The sequence below is a fragment of the Lithobates pipiens genome, unplaced genomic scaffold, assembly GCF_037356315.1.
Source record: "Lithobates pipiens isolate NorthernLeopardFrog02 unplaced genomic scaffold, aLitPip1_a1.2 Scaffold_13, whole genome shotgun sequence".
Taxonomy (NCBI): domain Eukaryota; kingdom Metazoa; phylum Chordata; class Amphibia; order Anura; family Ranidae; genus Lithobates; species Lithobates pipiens.
In genome coordinates this window covers 206374121-206393392 of record NW_027507718.1, presented here as the reverse complement: position 1 = coordinate 206393392, position 19272 = coordinate 206374121, and the positions used below count along the sequence as shown (strand labels likewise).

The 19272-nt window shown below is 39.1% G+C and overlaps 1 protein-coding gene across 3 annotated transcripts in view; it reads right to left on the bottom strand.

The window, feature by feature from the left end:
- The window catches only part of TMEM150C (transmembrane protein 150C), a 283807-nt gene that overhangs the window by 112167 nt on the left and 152368 nt on the right, over positions 1 to 19272 (bottom strand). For 2 of the 3 annotated variants that reach the window (XM_077476158.1, XM_077476160.1), the window contains one exon: positions 4727 to 4843. The gene's annotated coding sequence lies outside the window, so the exon portion shown is untranslated. Of the gene's footprint in view, positions 1 to 4722; positions 4844 to 19272 lie in introns of all 3 variants that reach the window. The other variant, XM_077476159.1, reaches the window with a different exon arrangement.

Below are 19272 nucleotides of genomic sequence, written 5' to 3'. Positions count from 1 at the left end.
AACTGCTAGTACTGAGTGCACCAACAATAAAATATATACTTTGCAGTCACAAACTCTGCTTTGTTTCAGGAGGATCCCTTTGGCACCCAACAAATATACTAAACTTCTGACACTGGCGCAGACTGATAGAGGGCTGAGCAGAGCAGATTGTAACCATTAAAGCTGTTACCTATGGAGTGAGAATCTGCTTGCACCTGGGTGCCGCTCACTGTTCTTGCTGTCTTTGAGTGTTGGAACTTCTGGCTGTGTTTTTGCCTCATGGTAGGAGATTTGTTTGCGCTTCACTGCAGAGGTAAAACAATTTGGTTTGCTGTTCTTTAACCACTTGACCTCCAGAAGGTTTTACCCCCTTCATGACCAGGCTATTTTTTGCTCTTCAGCACTGTGCTATTTTAATTGGCAATTGTGTGGTCATGCAACACTGTATGCAAATGAAATTTATATAATTTTTTTCACACAAATAGAGCATTCTTTTGATAGTGCTTGATCACCACTGGATTTATATTTTAACTATATAAAACATATCCAATAAAATCAAACCTCTTCATACATTTAGGCCAAAATGTATTCTGCTGCATTTCTTTGGCAAAAAAATCCCAACAGGTGCATATTAATTGGTTTGCGTTAAAATTATAGTGTCTACGAACTATGGCACATATATTTGAAAATGATCATTCCCGATGTACTGAAGGCCTATTCATGTTATGTGGCATGAGCGCCATCCCCCGTCCATCGCCGCTTCCGCTATCTATGCATCCGGCCCCTTTCAGGACACCGGCGGATGGATTCCAATGCAGAGGGGCTGTTTTTTGTAGCGCTAATTAGAGCCAGGGGCTCTAATAGGCTTCAATATAGGGTGGACTTGGGTCGAAGAGAGTGCGCTCTGAGCCCACCAAGGTGTGCTACAACAGAGAATCAATATTCGCTGTTGTAGCATTGATCCTCCTCCCGGCCAATCAGGAAGTGAGTTTTCACACCAGTCACCCGATTGGCTGAAAGGACAGGTGATCCTATTGCATGCCTGAGAGGAGGAGGGAGGAGCCACCGTCATGCAGAGAGGACACAGGAGCCCACAAGCTGCCCCCATAGGAACCTGCAACCCGCCACCCATAGGAGCCTGCAACCCGCCGCCCATAGTAGCCTGCCCGTCTGCAACCAAAACCGAAGGGGTAAGTGCCGGGGAAGGGGTGGTGCCGCCGACCGACCAACCAACTAGGGGGGTTGTTTGCGGCACCCCCCCAAAAAAAAACACCAGCCGCCACTGCATAATCCCAGCCCAGTGTATGCATTTAGAAGCAATGACATTGCTGCTGTCCACACAGTGGCAAGTATACCCCCTTCACTTACCCTGGGCCCTCAGTCCCCCCCTGGTCAGAATGTAGAAGGAGCCTTGGCTCCATGGGCTTGGTGTGCTGTTCTGATAAGCAGCCGACACCTGTCACAGAGTGCTGCATTGTAGCACTGGTGCGGGGAAAGTGATCTCCGCTTGGGCCCCTAGGGACGCCTGGGCCCCATACAGGTGTATGGGCTGTACCCCCCAGAAGTCGGCCCTGGCTGTGAGCCAAAAAGCTCATGACCTATTTTTAAGCACAACTGTTTTGAATGAAACTCATTCATAGCAGCTGCGTATACATTGTGATCGCATTGCTCAAAGTGGCCAGGGACCGAGAACCGTAATCCGCTTTGTATGTGTGAAGCAACTGAGATTGCTAATGCTGGAGGTTATCATTGCTGGTCCTGACATTTGATGGGAGTTATCATTGCTGGCACTGAAATTTTTTGGGGGCTATTGCTTGGAGTTATCAGTGCTGACCCTGATGTCTACTTAAACATGACCTGTAATTTCCATTATGCTACAACATAGAGGGCTATCAGCCCTCTATGTGACAGCAATACATTTAACTGAAATTTTTTTAAATGAAAGTTTTTTCAAATCATTAGAATAAAAGCCCCCCCCCCCCAACATACAAGCATGCTGGGTCCACCTGCATATGAAAACAAAGATTGCGATACACATATTAAGTATCCCTGTAAACACAGGGGGAGCTAATATCACATGCATTTTAACATAGAAAAACAGCTCTTGCAAAGAAAGGGTTAAAAATGATGCTTAGGAGTACACCTTGAAATTGAACATGGTATTACAGAACAGTACAATTTTCACACATGGTCACAGTGACAGCGTACAATGACAGCACATATTTGGCTGTGGAAATCAGTTTGTTTTTTTATTTAGCTTGACTTACATACGGCAGTAACACCCTACTCTCAATTTAGAGAACTCTCTACAGGGAGGTATTTGGATGGAAAGATCAGTACTGGGGGAATTTGTAATGGAAGGAGGGGTACATTTTCTTAGTTATACTGTGTACACTGGCCTGGTTATTACATAGTACTGTTATCTATGGGGTTTGTGGTGAATGTGATTGATTTAATGTAAGGTGTTTCAGGTGCATACTGTTCTAGTTTTCTTTTTTCTTTCAAACATTGTAGCTATATGCTGCGAACAAAAGGCAACACAAAGAACAGGTAGTTAGTAACAAAAGATTGCTGCTCTTTGAGCATCCCAAACTTAAAAAAAGGTATCATCAACATAAAATTTAAAAAAAGGAAAAAAAACTGTAAAACCTCAAAATACCACCCCTGAAACCAAAGCTGACTTTTTTTAAGGGAAACTTAAAGGGAAAAAGCATTTCACCTCAAATAAAAGCCCTACCAAAATAAAATAAAAAAGCAATAAACCACAAATATAATTGAACCCAACGCCCCCCCCCCCCAAAAAAAATAAAAAATAAATACCAACCCCGTAAACAAAATTCCTTGCAGAAAAAAAAAATGCTATGGACACAACAGCTAAAAGTGACTGCTGATCTCAAGTCAACCACAAAAATGAAAAAAACAAAAACAAATGAAAGACTAAAATAGGTTGAGTCTGTCCTAGTTTGCCAGCTTTACTTATGCTTTCCATATAACAACTTCCAACACAGTGACACCATGCCTGCTCTGTGGACCCAGTTTAATAGTGAGAGGACTAGCCTACCCAAAAGCCCTTCTATTGGCCCTTCTAAGCCAGATGGCCATTATAGTTAAAAAAATATATATATCCTGGACAAATGCACATAAATTTACCAGGAATGTGAATCTCAAACCTACAGGAATGCCAAATCCGGCACATACCAGGAAGTCTGGTGTCCCTGAGAGTATCTTTAAACTGCTTGGCTTCAATCAGCCGTACTTTAACAAAGCAGCAAAAATCACCAACGTCTATCAATATTGCACACCTAAACCTCAATATTTTAAACAGTAGAACCACCTCCTTAGTATTATTATGTTTTTGAATTTATCTTTTAGGATATAGATTAGAATACTTTTTTTGTGAAAGGTCTGCATTTTATTCTGCTTGCTTACTGGAAGTCCCTGTGCAACTGTAGCTTTGGCTCTGGTCTACTTTAACCACACCCTAATCCACCCGGTTGAAATCCAAGTCTGTCTACTGTTCTGTAGGGAAACTGTATCCACCCAGCTGGTTGAATGAAAAAATGGATCCATCTTTGGGCTGCCTTAGTATTTAATCTCAGCATAATGCTATGAAGCAATTGAGGTGTGTAAGGATTCTTCTCTGTCTGAGAAGAGCATCCCTCAACATGGTGTAGGCTTGTGGACCTCATCTCCCATGCATCTAAGGTAAATGGGCTTGGTTTAGCATGGGGAGCGGGATCATTAGAAATAGGTCATGAAAAAAAATGTATTAAATAAAATGATCTATTGATTGTTTTTTTTTCTTAATTGCCAGGTTATTGTAATTTTAACTTTTTCATATATTTATCAGCCAGTTCAGATTCAAGTCAGAATTTTGATTAATAATGCAAAATTAGTGTTTTAACAAAAGTAGCTGGTAATGACAAGCTTTTTACGATTTTTTCTGTAAAATATTTATATTGCATTATGATTACTCTATCTCTTCCTTTTTTTATAACATGTGCTTGCACAGTATTTTAATTAGCAACACCAACTTTTTGCCATGGCATGCTTTGTTGCATGATCTATCTGCAGTGTAATTATCTTCATATTTCTCAACATCATCAGAAATATGCTAACAAAACAGTCTGGAGTATTCCCATTGAGGATACTGCAACCCTTGATTTACAGTCAGATGTTCTTATATCCCAAGATCTTCTTTTCATTTGTAGTCCATAAAGTAAACAGTACTGGAGACTACAGTGAAAGTAAAAGCGTGACAATGACCAGCTGCCAACAGCTGAAAAATTGAGGCATGGAATTAGAAACCAAAGTGAAATGCTAAAGCCTGAGGCTCTTGGACGCACGGTCTAGAGGGATACAGTGGCTTTAAAGTTCTAAATGAAAAGATTAGACTATCTCTTTGAACATGGGATCATTGACCTCAACTGCCTGAGGTTCCTTACCACTTTGGCTGTAATCAGCTAAAATGCAGTTTGTGCTATGTTTCAAACTTTACAACTGGTAAATACTGACTTTGGATACTTGTAAGAGAAACCTATGACTTTTTTTTGCTATAGTGGTCTTTTGAATCCAAACCACTGCTGCGTCTTATCATTATGGAAATATTTTTAATCAGAACGATCATTACTTTTTAAACAAACCTGTGATTTTGTTGAATCCATTAAACAGAACACTTCGATAATGGTACATTATTTTTAATACGAGTTTATATATTTAGCAATATGGTGTGAGCTTACTTACTTACTTTTGGTGCTTAGCTTGAATATATTTTGAAAAGAAAGGTCAATCAAGAAAAGAAGCCTTTAGATTTGGAATCTGCACAGGACAAATTAAGCCTCTTCACCATCCCAAAGACAAGCACCTTCAAAAAAAAAAGAGAAGAAAGTTCTTACGTTAGATTTTATTAATATCTTAGCATGCCCCTGTGTGAACTACTGTACTTTATTATCCTCTTGTTAAAATTTCATGTTATAATATCACTAGATATTCTTTAGCACACACTGCTTTCGGGCTAGCATTTAGGCATCATTTTTAATGTCTCGGAAATGTTAACAGCTATGCTGCCATTCATTTATTTTATTGGGAGCTACATTACAAATTCCTGTGCACTCATTTACTAACTAGCATTTGAAACCTTAGTTAGTGCCAAGATTTGTGCCTCTTCTGCAGAAGCATTTGAATTTTCAGAGATTGTCACTTACAAATTAGTGCCTGTTTCTTAGAAATGAATTTTCTGAATTCATGATGTAATAAACCCAGTGAATGGGAGCCATCATTTTAACAAACGTAAATGAAGAGAGCAATTATAATATAAGCAGTTATAATAATAAGCATTAACAAACTGCAACTAATCAGAAATCATCTTTAAAGTGACATTAAAGTCATATTTTTTATAAAACAGACTTTAACCACCTCAATACAGGGCACTTTCACCCCCTTCTGGCCCAGACCAATTTTGAGCTTTCAGCACTCTCACAGTTTGAATGACAATTACTCAGTCATGCAACATTGTACCCATATGAAACTTGTGTAATTTTTTTCCACACAAATAGAGCTTTCTTTTGGTGGTATTTAATCACTAGTGGGTTTTTAATTTTTTGTGCTATAAATAAAAAAACACTGTAAATTTTGTGAAAAAAATGCCCTTTTCTTTGTTTCTGTCATAAAATTTTGCTAATTAGTAATTTTTCTTCATACATTTTGGCCAAAATTTATACTGCTACATACCTTTGATAAAAATAACCCAAATTAGTGTATATTATTTGGTCTTTGTGAAAGTTATAGAGTCTACAAACTATCCTGCCAATCACTGAAAACTGATCACATCTGATCAGGCCTTCAGTACATCAGGTGTATCTCATTTCTTGAGACACTAACAAGTGAGGAAAGTACAAATACCCTTCAAATTACCCCTTTTTAGAAATTAGACATTCCAAGGTATTAAGTAAGTAGCATGGTGAGTTTTTTTAAGTTGTAATTTTTCCCACAATTGTTTGCAAAATGAAGCTTTTTTTGTCATATTATCAGGTTATTTTTCACACACAGCATACAACAAATTACACCCCAAAATACATTCTGCTACTCTTCCCGAGTACCACATGTGTGAGACTTTTACACAGCCTGGCCACATACAGAGGACCAACATTGAAGTAGCACCTTCAGGCGTTCTACAAGCATAAATTACACATCTCATTTCTCAATCATCATTACATTTTTGAAGGCCCTGGAGCACCAGGACAATGGAATTGCCCACAAAATTACCCAATTTTGGAAAGCAAACACGCCAACGTATAATCTGTGAGGCATAATGAGTCTTTTGAATAGTTCATTTTTTTCCAGAAGTTTTTGGAAATGTGGAAAAAAATGAAAACGCATTTTTTTTACACAAAGTTGTCAATTTATAAGATATTTCTAACACATAGCATGTATAGAGCAAAAATTACACCCCAAAATACATTCTGCTACTCTTCCTGAGTATGGAGATACCACATGTGTGAGACTTTTACACAGCCTGGCCACATACAGAGGCCCAACATTGAAGTAGTACCTTCAGGCGTTCTAGGTGCATAAATTACACATCTCATTTCATTCCTGCCTATCACACTTTTGAAGGTCCAACCCAGTGGAATTACCCACAAAATGATCCAATTTTCTAAAGCAAACACCCCAACGTATATTCTATGAGGCATGGGCTGCAAATAGGTACTTGGGTATTCTGATGGGCTGCAGATAGGTACTCGGGTAACTTGATGAGCTGCAGACAGGTACTCGGGTACTCTGATGGGCTGGTGACAGGTACTCGGTTACTCTGATGGGCTGGTGACAGGTACTCGAGTACTCTGATGGCCTGGTTACAGGTACTCGGGTACTCTGATGGCCTGGTGACAGGTACTCGGGTACTCTGATGGCCTGGTGACAGGTGCTCAGGTACTCTGATGGGCTACAGATAGGTACTCGGGTACTCCGATGGGCTGGTGACTGGTATCCGGGTACTCCCAAGGGCAGTGACAGGTACTCAGGTACTTGGTACTCAGATGGACTGTGACAGGTACTCAGGTACTCATATGGACTGTGACAGGTACTCGGGTACTCATATAGACTGTGACAGGTACTCAGATGGACTGTGACAGGTACTTGGGTACTCAGATGGACTGTGACAGGTACTCGGGTACTCAGATGGACTGTGACAGGTACTCAAGTACTCAGATGGACTGTGACAGATACTCGGATACTCTGATGGACTGTGACAGGTACTCAGATGGACTGTGACAGGTACTCGGGTACTCTGATGGACTGTGACAGGTACTCAGATGAACTGTGACAGGTACTCATATGGACTGACAGGTACTCAGATGAACTGTGACAGGTACTTTTATGGGTGCTGACAGGTCCTCTTTATTGGGGGGCAATCAGTGTGATTGGTGTACACTGTAAGCGGTAACGAGATTTTACCGCAATCTCCTTCTCACACACGATCGGTGTATGAGGAAGAGAACCCAGTAACATCTCGTTACCGCGGTTTGTTGACATTTAGTGATCGGCTGTAAAAGGAACACAGCTGATCACGTCGTAAACAGCTGCCGGCCAATGGTTGTTTACTAGTGTTGGTGACAGGCTGTGTTCTCGTGAACACGCCACCCCCGACGTGCACACGCAGCACGCTTGAGATTGTGCGCATGCGCCGTGCACAGTGAGGCGGTACCACCTGTGATCAGCCGTGACTTGATCATGGCCAATCACATTGTAAACAGCCATGCCCAATGGCTGTTCACCCCCCTCAATGGCGAGCGGTGTCTCTGTGACACGCTGCCACCAAAGGAACAGGGATGCGTGCACACAATCGCACACATTCCCTGTTTAAATGGAGGGAAGTCATATGACGCCTACCCAGAATGAGAGCCGCGCACCTGGCCGTCATATGATGGCTGGTGGGCGGCAAGCAGTTAATATAATAATATCAAACACGTCACCATTTTCTAGGTAAATATATTTCTAAATGTGCTATTGGCATGAACATTTTACCACTTGTTGGTAACAACCCATGCAAAATGTTTTCTTTCTTTGAAACCAGTTGATAGTTTCCTTGGTTTTGTTTTTGGAATCATTGTCTTGCTGAAATGTTCACCCTCATTACATCTTCATCATCCTGGTAGATGGCAGCAGATTTTTATCAAGAATGTCTTGGTACATTTTTCCAATCATCCTTCCTTCAACGATATGAAGTTGCCAGTACCGTATGCTGAAAAACAGCCCCATACCATGATGTTCCCACTTCCAAACTTTACTGTTGGTAAGGTGTTTTTGGGGTGATGTGCAGTGCCATTTGACCTCCAGACATGGGAGTTGATTTACTAAAGACAAATCCACTCTGCTCTACAAGTGCACTTGAAAGTGCAATCGTTGTAGATCACTGTAGATCTGAGGTGAAGCTCTGAAATGAGGGCAAGCTCTACAGATTTTATCATCCAATCATGTGCAAGCAAAAATGCTGTTTTTTATTTTCCTTGCATGTTCCTCTCAGATCTACAGGGACTGCACTTCCAAGTGCACTTGTAGTGCAAAGTGCATTTGACATTAGTAAATAACCCCCCATGGTGTGTATTATGGCATCCAAAGAGTTTTGTGACCAGACTATATTCTCCCTGTATTTCACAGGCTTGAACTGTCTCTTTTTTTATTTTAAATTGAGAGGGGAAGAATTGGTTCCTTTGTCTAATTATACTGTTGTCTCCCCTTGTTAGCAAGATTATTCTCACTTCCTTTTCAAAATAAAAGGAAACATCCTTTAAAAGCAGGGTAAATGCTGATTCTTTTCCAGGGTTTAACATTTTTTTCCAGACCGCTGAACTATGTCTGACCTGCACCTTAACTATGTACCTCTATCAAATGTACATACATTTCACTGGGAGTTATACTGTATATTATGTATATAGTGTTTCTGTAATGTCTTTACCTTACTAATTGAAAAGCCCTCAGTTACTGAAACTGGAGTGTGCAAAATCTGGTGCAGCTCTGCAAAGAAAACAATCCCAGGTTTTATTGTCAAAGCTCAATTCAACAAGCTGAAGTTAGAAGCTGATTTGCTGCCATGCACAGCTGCACCAGATTCGGAGTTCTCCAGTTTTAGTAAATCTCCTTATGCAATCAGAGGCTAATACTAAACCTAAGCATTCATGCAATAAATAAATAAACAGAATTTATGGATTCCTTTATCCACACTAAATAGCATGGATGGAGGAACCTCCTCTGATGACTGCTGCATCCAGACAGCCACTGCTCTTAGTGACTATCCAAATACACAAACAGTGACTGCATCTGATTAGCGTCAATCTCTGTTCCACCAATAATTTTTCACCTGGCTCCTTCAATTTTAAGATCAACGTTAGGGCTAGACCTTTTGGCCAAGTCCATGGCAATTTTTCTTACCAGGCCACATGCCAGTGCACATTGCATGGCCACTTATTTATTTTATTTTATTTTCTCCTCACGTTTTGTGAACTTTCACTTATGTGTGTATTTTTTTATCACTAAATGAAGGGTGTGAGTCCTCAGGTTTGCCCTGAAATCTAGGGGGAAGATGTGTGGCCATCAGGTTCCTTCCTTCCCCAACCCTGGGGGGGGGGGGGGTTGCTCTTCGGATGAGCTCCTCTACCTAGTACTCAGTGGTTTGCTTCGGCTGACCAAGAGGAGAGGAGTTCGCCACTTTTTAGTGTGTAATTCACATGCACGATTTTTGTTCACGTAACGATTTTACGATTACGATTTACGATTTCCATTTTTCGTTTTCAGCACCCCCATGGATCAAAGTTGTTGGGCCAGGTGGTGCTGACAGGGCCACCTATAGCTACAGTTTGATCTAATTAAGTAGGAATTAGTCACAATTTGTGCTGTGTATTGCCAGCATTTGTCAAATCCGTATACTTACACTGCTTGCAATAAAAATACCTATAATGACATATTAATGAATACAGAATTGCATTAATTTGTACCTGTGGTATCTGCCTCGAGCATAGTTTTAAATGTGCACAAAAGTGAAGTCAATTTTTTACCTCCATGGAGCAAAGATTTAAAAAAATCCATTTAGCTTTTGCTTCCAAAGGTGTATTACACCTAAAGTGTTCTCCTATCTCAGTTTTAAGTGTTAATTTATCACGCTCAATGCACTTGGTACTGAACGCAAATGACTCTTGAGGTTACAGTAATGTTTGTTTCCATATAGAAGTTCTAATAATTTACAGTAGAAGTAAGCTAAAGAAGAAGGAAGTTACAGTGCCTTAAAAAAGTATTTATACCCCTTGAAATGTTCCACATTTTGTCATGTTACAATCAAAAACATAAATGTATTTTATTTAAATTTTATGTGATAGACCAACACAAAATGGCACATATTTGTAAAGTGGAAGGAAAATGATAAATGGTTTTCAATTTTTTTTACAAATAAATATCTGAAAAGTGTGGCGTGCATTTGTATTCAGCCCCCCTGATTTAATACTTTGTAGAATCACCTTTCACTGAAATTACAGCTGCAAGTTTTTTGGGGATGTCTCTATCAGCTTTGCACATCTAGAGAGCGAAATGTTTGCCCATTCTTCTTTGCAAAAGATAGCGAAAAAAGTATTGACTCAGGGGGCTAAATATAAATGCATGCCACACTTTTTGAATATCTATTTGTAAAACAAAATTGAAGACCGTTTATCATTTTCCTTCGACTTCACAATTATGGGCCACTTTGTATTGGTCTATCACATAAAATCCCAATAAAATACATTTAAGTTTTTGGTTGTAACATGACAAAATGTGGAAAATTTCAAGGGGTTCAAAGAACTGTACCTAATTTCTGTAAACTGTATAAATACTAAACTGGGTGAATAGAGATTGGAGATAAATTAGCTCCACCGCACCATGTCCCAGTGATAATAACATCCATAGAAAAAAGGCCAAGGGATTTTTAAGGTGCCAAAAACACATATAGATGTTAAACAACTTCCACATCTTAATACACAATTTTAATAGATAATATAATCAATTATTTGAGCACAGTACAGGTTCCAAACATGATGTATCATGTATCACTACATGTTTCTCCCACAGATTTTTTTTTCAAGAGAAAATATGCAGCTGCATAGAACACTGTACAAACAAAACAATAATATTCAAACAAATATAATCAACAAGGTACACATATGCATTAGTGCAGACCACTGTAACCCCAGCATATCCTTAACCATCACCGACCTTGCTCCTCCTCAGAAGATAAGGAGCCCTGCCCTATCCGTGGTACAACATATACAGTATGTCTTCCCATGTGGTGCCCAGCAATGGTGCCACAGGAGGGACAGAAAGACCCAGCTGTCATAGAAAACAAAAATCACTATCTATACAGAAAATACAGAAAAATATATGTTATTAACAGCTTGTGTATATATATATATATATATATATATATATATATATATATATATATATATATATATATATATTTTTTTTTTTTTTTTTTTTTTTTTTGGATAGAAAGTGATGGGAGGAAAACATTTTGGCTTTAGATTCGTTAGAGCTCAAGAAGATAAAAAAAGAAAAATTTTAATGCAGCTCTATAAACATTAAAACAAATTAGAGTATCAGAGAGGTGAGCTCATCACTGCGCTGCTTCACATTTTACTGTCCAGTAAAAGACTGAGGTGGGCCCAGTATGGATGGCCTGGGCTCACAGAAAGTGGGTTGAATGATGCTGGCAAACAGACTGAGCCCATCTAGTGGAAGAAAAAAAATCCTGCAGGGCAAATCTCTGGTTTCAAGGTGAATTTTAAATTAAAATCTTTTCTTTTAATGGGCTATTTTCATCGTTATTTTTGGCTGGAGCTGCTTTAGTATAAAGAAGAATTAATGTAAACACACATAAAACCTAAAAAGTTTGCATTTTTTCACTGAGTATTCCTATGGAATAGGTTTTTTATTTGTTTTTCGTTTGCCAGCTTAAGCATTCACCTAGCCCTTAATCCTGTTGATCAGTTTGAGACTAAGCTTAATTTCAACATAACTCAGGGCATTTGCAAGTTCATGGCATCATTGATGAAATATTTTCTGACAGTTCCCTTTTAAAGCTGTTTTTATTATCTGGGTGCCAATGTTGAGACATGAGTTTTAGAAACCCTTGTGCTACTTTAATTAAATACCTCTATAAAATGCCTACAACAAGCCTGTTTGTACAGAAAGATGAACATCCCCGCAAAAAACAAAACAAAAAAAACAAAAACAATGGCTTCCAAACAGAAACACGTTTGTTCTAAATAAGCTGCTATTATTAATATTCAATTCATGAACTTATCAATCTTTCATTCTGGAATGTCATATGCTGTCGCCTTAAGCAATGTAGCTTTCGCATCTACAAGAAACTGAAAGACATAACAAGATATCCTTGGTATAAACTCAAGCAGCCTTGTCTCCTTGTCTCTTAACAACATGAACCCCAAACCATTCACCATTGTAGATTAAGGCTTGTTTCATAGCTTAGATGTACATTCTTGAATGTGTATGGATTGAATATTACGCTGGCCTTATACTTTGCAATATAATTCTACAATTACTGTAAAATTTTCCTTGGATTTTTCAACTGTTTAGTGTGAGGGCTTGCCTAAATAATGCATCTAATTTATACTTAAACTCCAATTAACCTATAACTTAACTCTATATATCCAGATAGGCTCTCATAGCATATCTATTAGCTAAGCTATATGAATATTGCACAATCAGGGTGTAATGAGAGTGTCCAGCTTTAGGGCCCAATCACAATTTCTCAAAATACTGACGCTTATCAAATGCCCCTATAGCGTTAATGCACATTAATAGGTGCGGTTATATATTACAAGGGAAAGGGGAAGAGGAATATGGGAATTTAAATAAATCTGTGGACTGGTAAGGCCGCGTGCTTCCATCCCTATCAATGTGGTACAAATAGGAGGGTAGGAGGGCAAAAGGGTGGGACTTTAAATGAAACATGCAGCAGCAACTGAGTAATTAGGTGGACATGTAGAAAAATATTTATTTGTAAAAACACTGATATATACACAATATATATATATATATATATATATATATATATATATATATATATATATATATATATATATATATATATATATATATATATATATATAGAAATGTAGAGAAATTAATCCCACATAGTAACCATAATAATAATATGGATATCAATTGCATAAAATAATAAATCACCAGAATCCACCAAAATTGATATAGATACTGACATATTTACAAGGTATTGCCTGCATGGCCCATGACCTTGCTATTCCCAGTCAAGGTAGATATAAATAAACATGATTGTGTAAAAATTCAATCGGCCACACGATTGGTACAATACATGGCATATATTGGCTCTACGCATTTCGTGGTGTATAACCACTTGCCAGGAGCAGGCACATTGTAGATCTATAAAAAAAGAATATATATATATATATATATATATATATATATATATATATATATAAAAAGTTCTAAATATTCTGTCATATACCAACATGGGAGAGATGGGAGACCCCCTTACCACATGTTACTTACAGAAAATTATGTGCTGGTGGTGTAATGCTAGTCACAGGTCACCCAGAGACATCATGGTCAGAAGCTGTGGTGGTGGCATGTCCAATGAAAGTGCTTTGACATTGGGGGTTGTCTAGCTCAGTGGAAGATGCCTTTTCAGTAAGTTCACAGCGAACAGGAACTTTAGGTTAAGGGCATGGTAGCCCACTTTTATTGAGAGGAACAAACATGCACTTGGATGCCCACACAGGGGTTCTTTTCCCAAAAACAATGACAAATTAAAAATGCAGAGTCATCTGGCTTTCTTCCGCAGTACTGCCACTTAGGCTTTACGCTTCAGCCCTCTTGGCCATTCCCGTACAACTATTGTACCTCTTTTCAGCTTCCTTGCTGCTCAGGCCTTCCACTTCAGGCTCTCATCTGTCTCATTAGATGCACACAGCTTCAACACACACACACAGCGTCTATCTAGAAAGCAGCTCTGATCCTCAGACTTGGGTCTCTGGCTTTCACTAGTGCACACCTGCACTCTCTGGACTCCTGGAGACCTCCTGTCTCTCTGGGTGGAGCCCAGAACCATAATCCTGACTCTGCTATAAGCCCGGGACCCACCTGCATAATCAATCAACCAGCCAGACTCCTGGCTGTTCCCAAAACCCAATCCCAGGAATGGAGATTCCATCCCACCAATAACACTATGGAATCTCCAGGCTCCGGGTCCCCAACTGGATTTTACAAACTTTGGAGGAAACTGATAAAACAGATTCTTCCACATTAAATACCCCTGGAGCCCCTCAACCTGCCTATTTGAGAAACCTGGGCGACAATTACTAGGAGAGGGAACTGTACTGTCACAGTCCCCAACAATACACAGAATCCCCTGTGCTGTGGGTCTAGGTACATCCATGGGGCAATGGGGGGTGGTATGTAAACAACATAGGCCACAACGCTTCCTGGCCTGCTTCTTAATAACCAGATAAAATGCACACCGGAAGAGAGCCAGGTGACTCTGCATTTTTCATTTGTCATTGTTTTTGGGAAAAGAACCCCTGTGTGGGCATCCAAGTGCATGTATGAACTTTATTTTGTTCCTCTCAATAAAAGTGGGCTACCGTGCCCTTAACCTAAAGTTCCTGTTCGCTGTGAACTTACTGAAAAGGCATCTTCCACTGAGCTAGACAACCCCCAATGTCAAAGCACTTTCATTGGACATGCCACCACCACAGCTTCTGACTATGATGTCTCTGGGTGACCTGTGACTCCTAGCATTACACCACCAGCACATAATTTTCTGTAAGTAACATGTGGTAAGGGGGTCTCCCCACTCTCCCATATTGGTATATGACAGAATATGTAGAACTTTATATATATATATATATATATATATATATATATATATTCTTTTTTTATAGATCTACAATGTGCCTGCTCCTGGCAAGTGGTTATACACCACGAAATGCGTAGAGCCAATATATGCCGTGTATTGTACCAATCGTGTGGCCGATTGAATTTTTACACAATCATGTTTATTTATATCTACCTTGACTGGGAATAGCAAGGTCATGGGCCATGCAGGCGATACCTTGTAATTATGTCAGTATCTATATCAATTTTGGTGGATTCTGGTGATTTATTATGTTATGCAATTGATATCCATATTATTATTATGGTTACTATGTGGGATTCATTTCTCTACATTCATATATATATATATATATATATATATATATATATATATATATTGTGTATATATCAGTGTTTTTACAAATAAATATTTTTCTACATGTCCACCTAATTACTCAGTTGCTGCTGCATGTTTCACTTAAAGTTCCACCCTTTTGCCCTCCTATTTGTACCACATTGATAGGGATGGAAGCACGCGGCCTTACCAGTCCACAGATTTATTTAAATTCCCATATTCCTCTTCCCCTTTCCCTTGTAATATATAACCGCACCTATTAATGTGCATTAACGCTATAGGGGCATTTGATAAGCGTCAGTATTTTGAGAAATTGGGATTGGGATCTAAAGCTGGACACTCTCATTACATCCTGATTGTGCAATATTCATATAGCTTAGCTAATAGATATGCTATGAGAGCCTATCTGGATATATAGAGTTAAGTTATAGGTTAATTGGAGTTTAAGTATAAATTAGATGCATTATTTAGGCAAGCCCTCACACTAAACAGTTGAAAAATCCAAGGAAAATTTTACAGTAATTGTAGAATTATATTGCAAAGTATAAGGCCAGCGTAATATTCAATCCATACACATTCAAGAATGTACATCTAAGCTATGAAACAAGCCTTAATCTACAATGGTGAATGGTTTGGGGTTCATGTTGTTAAGAGACAAGGAGACAAGGCTGCTTGAGTTTATACCAAGGATATCTTGTTATGTCTTTCAGTTTCTTGTAGATGCGAAAGCTACATTGCTTAAGGCGACAGCATATGACATTCCAGAATGAAAGATTGATAAGTTCATGAATTGAATATTAATAATAGCAGCTTATTTAGAACAAACGTGTTTCTGTTTGGAAGCCATTGTTTTTTTTTTTTTGTTTTTTTTTTTTGCGGGGATGTTCATCTTTCTGTACAAACAGGCTTGTTGTAGGCATTTTATAGAGGTATTTAATTAAAGTAGCACAAGGGTTTCTAAAACTCATGTGTCAACATTGACGCCCAGATAATAAAAACAGCTTTAAAAGGGAACTGTCAGAAAATATTTCATCAATGATGCCATGAACTTGCAAATGCCCTGAGTTATGTTGAAATTAAGCTTAGTCTCAAACTGATCAGCGGGATTAAGGGCTAGGTGAATGCTTAAGCTGGCAAAGGAAAAACAAATAAAAAACTTATTCCATAGGAATACTCAGTGAAAAAATGCAAACTTTTTAGGTTTTATGTGTGTTTACATTAATTCTTCTTTATACTAAAGCAGCTCCAGCCAAAAATAACAAGATGAAAATAGCCCATTAAAAGAAAAGATTTTAATTTAAAATTCATCTTGAAACCAGAGATTTGCCCTGCAGGATTTTTTTTCTTCCACTAGATGGGCTCATCAGTCTGTTTGCCAGCATCATTCAACCCACTTTCTGTGAGCCCTGCTTCTTAACCACTTCAATACAGGGCACTTTCACCCCCTTCCTTCCCAGCCCAATTTTCAGCTTTCAGCGCTCTAGCGCTTTCAGTGACAATTGCGCGGTCATGCTACACTGTACCCAAATGAAATTGTTATCATTTTGTTCGCACAAATAGAGCTTTATTTTGGTGGTATTTATTCACGACTCCGTTTTTTTTTTTTTTGCGATATAAGCGCAAAAAAAGCGGAAATTTGGGAAAAAAACAATATTTTCTTTTTTCTATTTGAAAAGAAATCCAATAAAATCAAATTTTGTCATAAATTTAAGCCAAAATGTATTCTGCTACATGTTTTTGGTAAAAAAAATTCCGTTAAGTGTATAATAATTGGTTTGTGTGATCACGGACATATGTACGCAAATGATCATGTACATATGTGTGCAGGTGATCACGTACATATGTGTGCAGATAATCATTGGGACATGTGATTTTAGTGGGACATATGTGGGGGACATGTTTTTATTATTAGGGACATGTGTTTTTATTATTTGGGGACATGTATGTTTTGGGACATGTGTGTTTTGGGGACATATGTGGGGACTGTGTTTGTACTGTGTGGTGTGTTGTGTGTTGACACTACACTGATGATCAGTGAGTAAAAAGCTGTGAAAAGCAGCCCATACTCACTGATCATCAGCCGGCTGCAGCGATCCGCTCTCCTCTCCTCTGCGATGACTTCCGTGTGAGGAGAGGAGAGCCGATTGCCTAGCAACCGGCTGTTTGTTTACATCACATGACGGCCGTGATTGGACACGGCCGTCATGTGATCAGGAGGGCCAATCACAGAGCCCTCCTGCCGATCTGAGATGTGCCGTGTCCGGGTGACACGAGCACATCGGGATCGCGCCGCTGCGCGGGCGCGCGCGCGCGCGATCCCGCTACTCCTGAAGGACGTTCCTGAACGTCCTATCAGGAGCAGGCGGCTCCCACCCGGCCGTATATATACATTGGCCGGGTGGGAAGTGGTTAATAACCAGATAAAATGCACACTGTAGGAACGCCATTGCGGCACGTTACCATAGACTTGAATGGGAGGTGTTGAAAGGCTTCAAATGCCTCCTGACTCAACATGAGGCTTCAGACATGCAAAGGAGGTTGAGAATACAGGCACAGTAAACTGTCTGAAGTATGACTATCAACTGTCATGTAAACAGAGTAGGAAATGGGGGGCTTCCCATATTAGGGAAAGAATACAAAAGGTACAAGACTTTGAAACCCGTCCCACTGATTCAAAAATTGTTAACCAGAGAGAAGCCCCCTCAGCCATAAATATTAGATTATCATCCAATGTACCAAAAAACAATTACATGAGAAAAAATGCAAAATACAAAATATAGAAGGTACAGTTGTGTTAAAGCATGTTTATACTGTTTGTTCTTAACATATACTTTTAAATAATAAAGCATGGTGTTCCCTTTTTATCACAGCAAGACACCTTTACATTTTAAACCCAGCTAGATCCAGACTGGAGAGTTTTATTTCTCTGTCGATTAGTAAGATAAAAAAAAAAAAGTGAAATCCCAGTCTCGTGGTTGGTATATTTAATGGGGATTAAGCATAAGTACACTCGGAAGAGTAATTTAAAGGTCACACTGGAAGCTAGCAAGCCGAAGATCAAAGACTGTTATATCATTCTGTGCACAAACCCAACCTATTTAGAGCTCTGAGATAACAGACTTGTTATATTACAGAGAGTAAGGGAAAAAAATCATACAATCACAGGCCTGATATGACTTTTATGTGGACTGTAATAGATTGGATAGGCTCCAATAAGATTAATAGTGAACCAGAATTAACTCACAAATTTAGTCCAATGTAAGGAGAATTAAAAAAAGATGTTTACATTTATGTTGCATGAATTCTTAATGTAATAACACAAAAGTAGGGAATAACAGTCCCTGGTTACGCTTACAATTGTTTTTGGGCTGTACCATGCAGAGCCCCTTTAGATACATCTGGTAAGTTTGCCCCAAATTCAAACACCCATGGCTCTACATATATCAATGACAAGAAAGTGGTAATCATCTAAAAATAAATTTTGCATGCACAATCACACTCATAGGCAAACAATCACTAAATTACCCCACAGTGCCATTTGAAAAACTAAGGCTGAACCATACACAGTTCGAATCTTGACCAGTTCAGCAGGAACCAGCCAAGATTTGAACCACTGATGGGCAGGCTGAATGTATCAAGTTGATCAATCGATCAACTTGAGTACAACCAGCCTGCCAGATTCTCTTGCAATTAGCTGCTAGTGATGACCACTGTCTTCTCTTGGTGGGGACGGATTCCCTGGCCGGCCGGGAGTAGACAAAGGGAGAATAATGAAATTTATTTCCTGCAATCCGTGGTTGCAGGAAATACATTTGCACAGTGTATAGCCTGCCTAAAGGTCCGTATAAATTAGCATAAATTTTGAGGAAATTTAACAACCCTATTGTATAACAACTTTCACACATTTTGCATCATATGGGTTCCCCGGATGACACACTACCTACCCATTTGAACCCTAATTCTTTCAGGTATCTCTCTCCAGTCCTTTCTTTCTCTGTTCATTTTTATTCTTTACAATAGTTTTCCTCATTTTTGTGCTT